Consider the following 10,579-nt stretch of genomic DNA (forward strand, 5'->3'; position numbering starts at 1 on the left):
TAGGACAGAGGATAGGATAGGATAGAGGATAGGATAGGATAGAGGATAGGATAGGATAGAGGATAGGATAGGATAGAGGATAGGATAGGATGGAGGATCGGATAGGATAGAGGATAGGATAGGATAGAGCATAGGATAGGATAGAGGATAGGATAGAGGATAGGATAGAGGATAGGATAGGATAGAGGATATGATAGAGGATAGGTTAGGATAGAGGATAGGATAGGATAGAGGATAGGATAGGATAGAGGATAGGATAGGGGATTGGATAGGATAGAGGACAGGAGACGATAGAGATTGGATAGGATAGATGATATAATAGGAAAGAGGATAGGATATGATAGAGGATACGATATTATAGAGGATAGGACAGGATAGAGGATAGGATAGGATAGAGGATAGGATACGATAGAGGATAGGATAGGATAGAGGATAGAATAGGATAGAGGATAGGATACGATAGAGGATAGGATAGAGGATATGATAGAGGATAGGATAGAGGATTGGATAGGATAGAGGATTGGATAGGATAGAGGATATTATAGGATAGAGGATATGATACGATAGCGGATAGGATATAATGGAGTATAGGATAGTAATGAGGATAGGATAGCGTTGAGGATAGGATAGGATAGAGGATAGGATAGAGGATTGGTTAGTATAAAGGATAGGAGAGGATAGAGGATAGGATAGGATTGAGGATAGGATAGGATAGAGGATAGGATAGGATAGAGGATAGGATAGGATAGAGGATAGGATAGGATAGAGGATACGATATTATAGAGGATAGGACAGGATAGAGGATAGGATAGGATAGAGGATAGGATAGGATACAGGATAGGATAGGATAGAGGATAGGTTAGGATAGAGGATAGGATAGGATAGAGGATAGGATAGGATAGAGGATAGGATAGGATAGAGGATGGGATAGGATAGAGGATAGGATAGGATAGAGGATCGGATAGGATAGAGGATAGGATAGGATAGAGGATAGGATAGGATAGAGGAAAGGAGACAATAGAGATTGGATAGGATAGATGATATAATAGGAAAGAGGATAGGATATGATAGAGGATACGACATTAAAGAGGATAGGACAGGATAGAGGATAGGATAGGATAGAGGATAGGTTAGGATAGAGTATAGGATAGGATAGAGGATAGGATAGAGGATAGGATAGAGGATAGGATAGGATAGAGGATCGGATAGGATAGAGGATAGGATAGGATAGAGGATAGGATAGGATAGAGGATAGGATAGGATAGGATAGAGGATAGGATAGGATAGAGGATAGGATAGGATAGAGGATAGGATAGGATAGAGGATAGGATAGGATAGAGGATAGGATAGGATAGGATAGAGGATAGGATAGGATAGAGGATAGTATAGGATAGAGGATAGTATAGGATAGAGGATAGGATAGGACAGAGGATAGGATAGGATAGAGGATAGGATAGGATAGAGGATAGGATAGGATAGAGGATAGGATAGGATAGAGGATAGGATAGGATGGAGGATCGGATAGGATAGAGGATAGGATAGGATAGAGCATAGGATAGGATAGAGGATAGGATAGAGGATAGGATAGAGGATAGGATAGGATAGAGGATATGATAGAGGATAGGTTAGGATAGAGGATAGGATAGGATAGAGGATAGGATAGGATAGAGGATAGGATAGGGGATTGGATAGGATAGAGGACAGGAGACGATAGAGATTGGATAGGATAGATGATATAATAGGAAAGAGGATAGGATATGATAGAGGATACGATATTATAGAGGATAGGACAGGATAGAGGATAGGATAGGATAGAGGATAGGATACGATAGAGGATAGGATAGGATAGAGGATAGAATAGGATAGAGGATAGGATACGATAGAGGATAGGATAGAGGATATGATAGAGGATAGGATAGAGGATTGGATAGGATAGAGGATTGGATAGGATAGAGGATATTATAGGATAGAGGATATGATACGATAGCGGATAGGATATAATGGAGTATAGGATAGTAATGAGGATAGGATAGCGTTGAGGATAGGATAGGATAGAGGATAGGAAAGAGGATTGGTTAGTATAAAGGATAGGAGAGGATAGAGGATAGGATAGGATTGAGGATAGGATAGGATAGAGGATAGGATAGGATAGAGGATAGGATAGGATAGAGGATAGGATAGGATAGAGGATACGATATTATAGAGGATAGGACAGGATAGAGGATAGGATAGGATAGAGGATAGGATAGGATACAGGATAGGATAGGATAGAGGATAGGTTAGGATAGAGGATAGGATAGGATAGAGGATAGGATAGGATAGAGGATAGGATAGGATAGAGGATGGGATAGGATAGAGGATAGGATAGGATAGAGGATCGGATAGGATAGAGGATAGGATAGGATAGAGGATAGGATAGGATAGAGGAAAGGAGACAATAGAGATTGGATAGGATAGATGATATAATAGGAAAGAGGATAGGATATGATAGAGGATACGACATTAAAGAGGATAGGACAGGATAGAGGATAGGATAGGATAGAGGATAGGTTAGGATAGAGTATAGGATAGGATAGAGGATAGGATAGAGGATAGGATAGGATAGAGGATAGGATAGGATAGAGGATAGGATAGGATGGGATAGAGGATAGGATAGGATAGAGGATAGGATAGGATAGAGGATAGGACAGGATAGAGGATAGGATAGGATAGAGGATAGGATAGGATAGGATAGAGGATAGGATAGGATAGAGGATAGGATAGGATAGAGGATAGGATAGGATAGAGGATAGGATAGCATAGGATAGAGGATAGGATAGCATAGAGGAGAGGATAGGATAGAGGATAGGATGGGATAGAGGATAGGATAGGATAGAGGATAGGATAGGATAGAGGATAGGATAGGATAGAAGATAGGATAGGGTAGAGGATAGGATAGGATAGAGGATAGGATAGGATAGAGGATAGTATAGGATAGAGGATAGGATAGGATAGAGGATAGGATAGGATAGAGGATAGGATAGGGGATTGGATAGGATAGAGTAAAGGAGACGATAGAGATTGGATAGGATAGATGATATAATAGGAAAGAGGATAGGATATGATAGAGGATACGACATTAAAGAGGATAGGACAGGATAGAGGATAGGATAGGATAGAGGATAGGGTAGGATAGAGGATAGGATAGGATAGAGGATATGATAGAGGATAGGTTAGGATAGAGGATAGGATAGGATAGAGGATAGGATAGGATAGAGGATAGGATAGGGGATTGGATAGGATAGAGGACAGGAGACGATAGAGATTGGATAGGATAGATGATATAATAGGAAAGAGGATAGGATATGATAGAGGATACGATATTATAGAGGATAGGACAGGATAGAGGATTGGTTAGTATAAAGGATAGGAGAGGATAGAGGATAGGATAGGATAGAGGATAGGATAGGATAGAGGATGGGATAGGATAGAGGATAGGATAGGATAGAGGATCGGATAGGATAGAGGATAGGATAGGATAGAGGATAGGATAGGATAGAGGAAAGGAGACGATAGAGATTGGATAGGATAGATGATATAATAGGAAAGAGGATAGGATATGATAGAGGATACGACATTAAAGAGGATAGGACAGGATAGAGGATAGGATAGGATAGAGGATAGGTTAGGATAGAGTATAGGATAGGATAGAGGATAGGATAGAGGATAGGATAGAGGATAGGATAGGATAGAGGATAGGATAGGATAGAGGATAGGATAGGATAGGATAGAGGATAGGATAGGATAGAGGATAGGATAGGGGATTGGATAGGATAGAGGACAGGAGACGATAGAGATTGGATAGGATAGATGATATAATAGGAAAGAGGATAGGATATGATAGAGGATACGATATTGTAGAGGATAGGACAGGATAGAGGATAGGATAGGATAGAGGATAGGATAGGATAGAGGATAGGATAGGATAGAGGATAGAATAGGATAGAGGATAGGATACGATAGAGGATAGGATAGAGGATATGATAGAGGATAGGATAGAGGATTGGATAGGATAGAGGATTGGATAGGATAGAGGATTGGATAGGATAGAGGATATTATAGGATAGAGGATATGATACGATAGCGGATAGGATATAATGGAGTATAGGATAGTAATGAGGATAGGATAGCGTTGAGGATAGGATAGGATAGAGGATAGGATAGAGGATTGGTTAGTATAAAGGATAGGAGAGGATAGAGGATAGGATAGGATTGAGGATAGGATAGGATAGAGGATAGGATAGGATAGAGGATAGGATAGGATAGAGGATAGGATAGGATAGAGGATAGGATAGGATAGAGGATACGATATTATAGAGGATAGGACAGGATAGAGGATAGGATAGGATAGAGGATAGGATAGGATACAGGATAGGATAGGATAGAGGATAGGTTAGGATAGAGGATAGGATAGGATAGAGGATAGGATAGGATAGAGGATAGGATAGGATAGAGGATGGGATAGGATAGAGGATAGGATAGGATAGAGGATCGGATAGGATAGAGGATAGGATAGGATAGAGGATAGGATAGGATAGAGGATAGGATAGGATAGAGGAAAGGAGACAATAGAGATTGGATAGGATAGATGATATAATAGGAAAGAGGATAGGATATGATAGAGGATACGACATTAAAGAGGATAGGACAGGATAGAGGATAGGATAGGATAGAGGATAGGTTAGGATAGAGTATAGGATAGGATAGAGGATAGGATAGGATAGAGGATAGGATAGGATAGAGGATAGGATAGGATAGGATAGAGGATAGGATAGGATAGAGGATAGGATAGGATAGAGGATAGGATAGGATAGAGGATAGGATAGGATAGAGGATAGGATAGGATAGAGGATAGGATAGGATAGAGGATAGGATAGGATAGGATAGAGGATAGGATAGGATAGAGGATAGTATAGGATAGAGGATAGGATAGGACAGAGGATAGGATAGGATAGAGGATAGGATAGGATAGAGGATAGGATAGGATAGAGGATAGGATAGGATAGAGGATAGGATAGGATGGAGGATCGGATAGGATAGAGGATAGGATAGGATAGAGCATAGGATAGGATAGAGGATAGGATAGAGGATAGGATAGAGGATAGGATAGGATAGAGGATATGATAGAGGATAGGTTAGGATAGAGGATAGGATAGGATAGAGGATAGGATAGGATAGAGGATAGGATAGGGGATTGGATAGGATAGAGGACAGGAGACGATAGAGATTGGATAGGATAGATGATATAATAGGAAAGAGGATAGGATATGATAGAGGATACGATATTATAGAGGATAGGACAGGATAGAGGATAGGATAGGATAGAGGATAGGATACGATAGAGGATAGGATAGGATAGAGGATAGAATAGGATAGAGGATAGGATACGATAGAGGATAGGATAGAGGATATGATAGAGGATAGGATAGAGGATTGGATAGGATAGAGGATTGGATAGGATAGAGGATATTATAGGATAGAGGATATGATACGATAGCGGATAGGATATAATGGAGTATAGGATAGTAATGAGGATAGGATAGCGTTGAGGATAGGATAGGATAGAGGATAGGATAGAGGATTGGTTAGTATAAAGGATAGGAGAGGATAGAGGATAGGATAGGATTGAGGATAGGATAGGATAGAGGATAGGATAGGATAGAGGATAGGATAGGATAGAGGATAGGATAGGATAGAGGATACGATATTATAGAGGATAGGACAGGATAGAGGATAGGATAGGGTAGAGGATAGGATAGGATACAGGATAGGATAGGATAGAGGATAGGTTAGGATAGAGGATAGGATAGGATAGAGGATAGGATAGGATAGAGGATAGGATAGGATAGAGGATGGGATAGGATAGAGGATAGGATAGGATAGAGGATCGGATAGGATAGAGGATAGGATAGGATAGAGGATAGGATAGGATAGAGGAAAGGAGACAATAGAGATTGGATAGGATAGATGATATAATAGGAAAGAGGATAGGATATGATAGAGGATACGACATTAAAGAGGATAGGACAGGATAGAGGATAGGATAGGATAGAGGATAGGTTAGGATAGAGTATAGGATAGGATAGAGGATAGGATAGAGGATAGGATAGAGGATAGGATAGGATAGAGGATCGGATAGGATAGAGGATAGGATAGGATAGAGGATAGGATAGGATAGAGGATAGGATAGGATAGGATAGAGGATAGGATAGGATAGAGGATAGGATAGGATAGAGGATAGGATAGGATAGAGGATAGGATAGGATAGAGGATAGGATAGGATAGAGGATAGGATAGGATAGGATAGAGGATAGGATAGGATAGAGGATAGTATAGGATAGAGGATAGTATAGGATAGAGGATAGGATAGGACAGAGGATAGGATAGGATAGAGGATAGGATAGGATAGAGGATAGGATAGGATAGAGGATAGGATAGGATAGAGGATAGGATAGGATGGAGGATCGGATAGGATAGAGGATAGGATAGGATAGAGCATAGGATAGGATAGAGGATAGGATAGAGGATAGGATAGAGGATAGGATAGGATAGAGGATATGATAGAGGATAGGTTAGGATAGAGGATAGGATAGGATAGAGGATAGGATAGGATAGAGGATAGGATAGGGGATTGGATAGGATAGAGGACAGGAGACGATAGAGATTGGATAGGATAGATGATATAATAGGAAAGAGGATAGGATATGATAGAGGATACGATATTATAGAGGATAGGACAGGATAGAGGATAGGATAGGATAGAGGATAGGATACGATAGAGGATAGGATAGGATAGAGGATAGAATAGGATAGAGGATAGGATACGATAGAGGATAGGATAGAGGATATGATAGAGGATAGGATAGAGGATTGGATAGGATAGAGGATTGGATAGGATAGAGGATATTATAGGATAGAGGATATGATACGATAGCGGATAGGATATAATGGAGTATAGGATAGTAATGAGGATAGGATAGCGTTGAGGATAGGATAGGATAGAGGATAGGAAAGAGGATTGGTTAGTATAAAGGATAGGAGAGGATAGAGGATAGGATAGGATTGAGGATAGGATAGGATAGAGGATAGGATAGGATAGAGGATAGGATAGGATAGAGGATAGGATAGGATAGAGGATACGATATTATAGAGGATAGGACAGGATAGAGGATAGGATAGGATAGAGGATAGGATAGGATACAGGATAGGATAGGATAGAGGATAGGTTAGGATAGAGGATAGGATAGGATAGAGGATAGGATAGGATAGAGGATAGGATAGGATAGAGGATGGGATAGGATAGAGGATAGGATAGGATAGAGGATCGGATAGGATAGAGGATAGGATAGGATAGAGGATAGGATAGGATAGAGGAAAGGAGACAATAGAGATTGGATAGGATAGATGATATAATAGGAAAGAGGATAGGATATGATAGAGGATACGACATTAAAGAGGATAGGACAGGATAGAGGATAGGATAGGATAGAGGATAGGTTAGGATAGAGTATAGGATAGGATAGAGGATAGGATAGAGGATAGGATAGGATAGAGGATAGGATAGGATAGAGGATAGGATAGGATGGGATAGAGGATAGGATAGGATAGAGGATAGGATAGGATAGAGGATAGGACAGGATAGAGGATAGGATAGGATAGAGGATAGGATAGGATAGGATAGAGGATAGGATAGGATAGAGGATAGGATAGGATAGAGGATAGGATAGGATAGAGGATAGGATAGGATAGAGGATAGGATAGCATAGGATAGAGGATAGGATAGCATAGAGGAGAGGATAGGATAGAGGATAGGATGGGATAGAGGATAGGATAGGATAGAGGATAGGATAGGATAGAGGATAGGATAGGATAGAAGATAGGATAGGGTAGAGGATAGGATAGGATAGAGGATAGGATAGGATAGAGGATAGTATAGGATAGAGGATAGGATAGGATAGAGGATAGGATAGGATAGAGGATAGGATAGGATAGAGGATATGATAGGATAGAGGATAGGATAGGATAGAGGATAGGATAGGATAGAGGATAGGATAGGATAGAGGATAGGATATGATGGAGGATCGGATAGGATAGAGGATAGGATAGGATAGAGGATAGGATAGGATAGAGAATAGGATAGGATAGAGGATAGGATAGGATAGAGGATAGGATAGAGGATTGGTTAGTGTAAAGGATAAGAGAGGATAGAGGATAGGATAGGATTGAGGATAGGATAGGATAGAGGATAGGATAGGATTGAGGATAGGATAGGATAGAGCATAGGATAGGATAGGATTGAGGGTAGGATAGGATAGATAATAGGATAGGATAGAGGATAGGATAGGGGATTGGATAGGATAGATGACAGGAGACGATAGAAGATAAGATAGGGGATAGGAGAGGATAGAGGATAGGATAGGATTGAGGATAGGATAGGATAGAGGATAGGATAGGATTGAGGATATGATAGGATAGAGGATAGGATAGGATAGAGGATAGGATAGGATAGAGGATAGGATAGGATAGAGGATAGGTTAGGATAGAGGATAGGATAGGATAGAGAATAGGATAGGATAGAGGATAGGATAGGATAGAGGATAGGATAGAGGATAGGATAGAGGATTGGATAGGATAGAGGATAGGATAGAGGATTGGATAAGATAGAGGATTTTATAGGATAGAGGATATGATAGGATAGCGGATAGGATATAATGGAGTATAGGATAGGAATGAGGATAGGATAGCGTTGAGGATAGGATAGGATAGAGGATAGGATAGGATAGAGGATAGGTTAGGATAGAGAATAGGATAGGATAGAGGATAGGATACGAAAGAGGATAGGATAGGATAGAGGATAGGTTAGGATAGAGGATAGGATAGGATAGAGGATAGGATAGCGTTGAGGATAGGATAGGATAGAGGATAGGAGAGGATAGAGGATAGGTTAGGATAGAGGATAAGATAGGATAGAGGATAGGATAGGATAGAGGATAGGATAGAGGATTGGTTAGTATAACGGATAGGAGAGGATAGAGGATAGGATAGGATTGAGGATAGGATAGGATAGAGGATAGGATAGGATAGAGGATAGGATAGGATAGAGGATAGGATAGGATAGAGGATAGGATAGGGGATTGGATAGTATAGAGGACAGGAGACGATAGAAGATAGGATAGAGGATTGGATAGGATAGAGGATAGGATAGAGGATTGGATAAGATAGAGGATTTTATAGGATAGAGGATATGATAGGATAGCGGATAGGATATAATGGAGTATAGGATAGGAATGAGGATAGGATAGCGTTGAGGATAGGATAGGATAGAGGATAGGATAGGATAGAGGATAGGTTAGGATAGAGAATAGGATAGGATAGAGGATAGGATACGAAAGAGGATAGGATAGGATAGAGGATAGGTTAGGATAGAGGATAGGATAGGATAGAGGATAGGATAGCGTTGAGGATAGGATAGGATAGAGGATAGGAGAGGATAGAGGATAGGTTAGGATAGAGGATAAGATAGGATAGAGGATAGGATAGGATAGAGGATAGGATAGAGGATTGGTTAGTATAACGGATAGGAGAGGATAGAGGATAGGAGAGGATAGAGGATAGGATAGGATTGAGGATAGGATAGGATAGAGGATAGGATAGGATAGAGGATAGGATAGGATAGAGGATAGGATAGGATAGAGGATAGGATAGGATAGAGGATAGGATAGGGGATTGGATAGTATAGAGGACAGGAGACGATAGAAGATAGGATAGGGGATTGGATAGGTTAGAGGAAAGGAGACGATAGAGATTGGATAGGATAGAGGATAGGATAGGATAGGATAGAGGATAGGATAGGATAGAGGATAGGATAGGATAGAGGATAGGATATGATAGAGGATAGGATAGGATAGAGGATAGGATAGGATAGAGGATAGGATAGGATAGAGGATAGGATAGAGGATAGGATAGAGGATTGGATAGGATAGAGGATAGGATAGAGGATTGGATAAGATAGAGGATTTTATAGGATAGAGGATATGATAGGATAGCGGATAGGATATAATGGAGTATAGGATAGGAATGAGGATAGGATAGCGTTGAGGATAGGATAGGATAGAGGATAGGATAGGATAGAGGATAGGTTAGGATAGAGAATAGGATAGGATAGAGGATAGGATACGAAAGAGGATAGGATAGGATAGAGGATAGGTTAGGATAGAGGATAGGATAGGATAGAGGATAGGATAGCGTTGAGGATAGGATAGGATAGAGGATAGGAGAGGATAGAGGATAGGTTAGGATAGAGGATAAGATAGGATAGAGGATAGGATAGGATAGAGGATAGGATAGAGGATTGGTTAGTATAACGGATAGGAGAGGATAGAGGATAGGATAGGATTGAGGATAGGATAGGATAGAGGATAGGATAGGATAGAGGATAGGATAGGATAGAGGATAGGATAGGATAGAGGATAGGATAGGGGATTGGATAGTATAGAGGACAGGAGACGATAGAAGATAGGATAGAGGATTGGATAGGATA

This window comes from Halictus rubicundus, unplaced genomic scaffold (assembly GCF_050948215.1).
Source record: "Halictus rubicundus isolate RS-2024b unplaced genomic scaffold, iyHalRubi1_principal scaffold0037, whole genome shotgun sequence".
In the NCBI taxonomy this organism is placed as follows: Eukaryota; Metazoa; Arthropoda; class Insecta; order Hymenoptera; family Halictidae; genus Halictus; species Halictus rubicundus.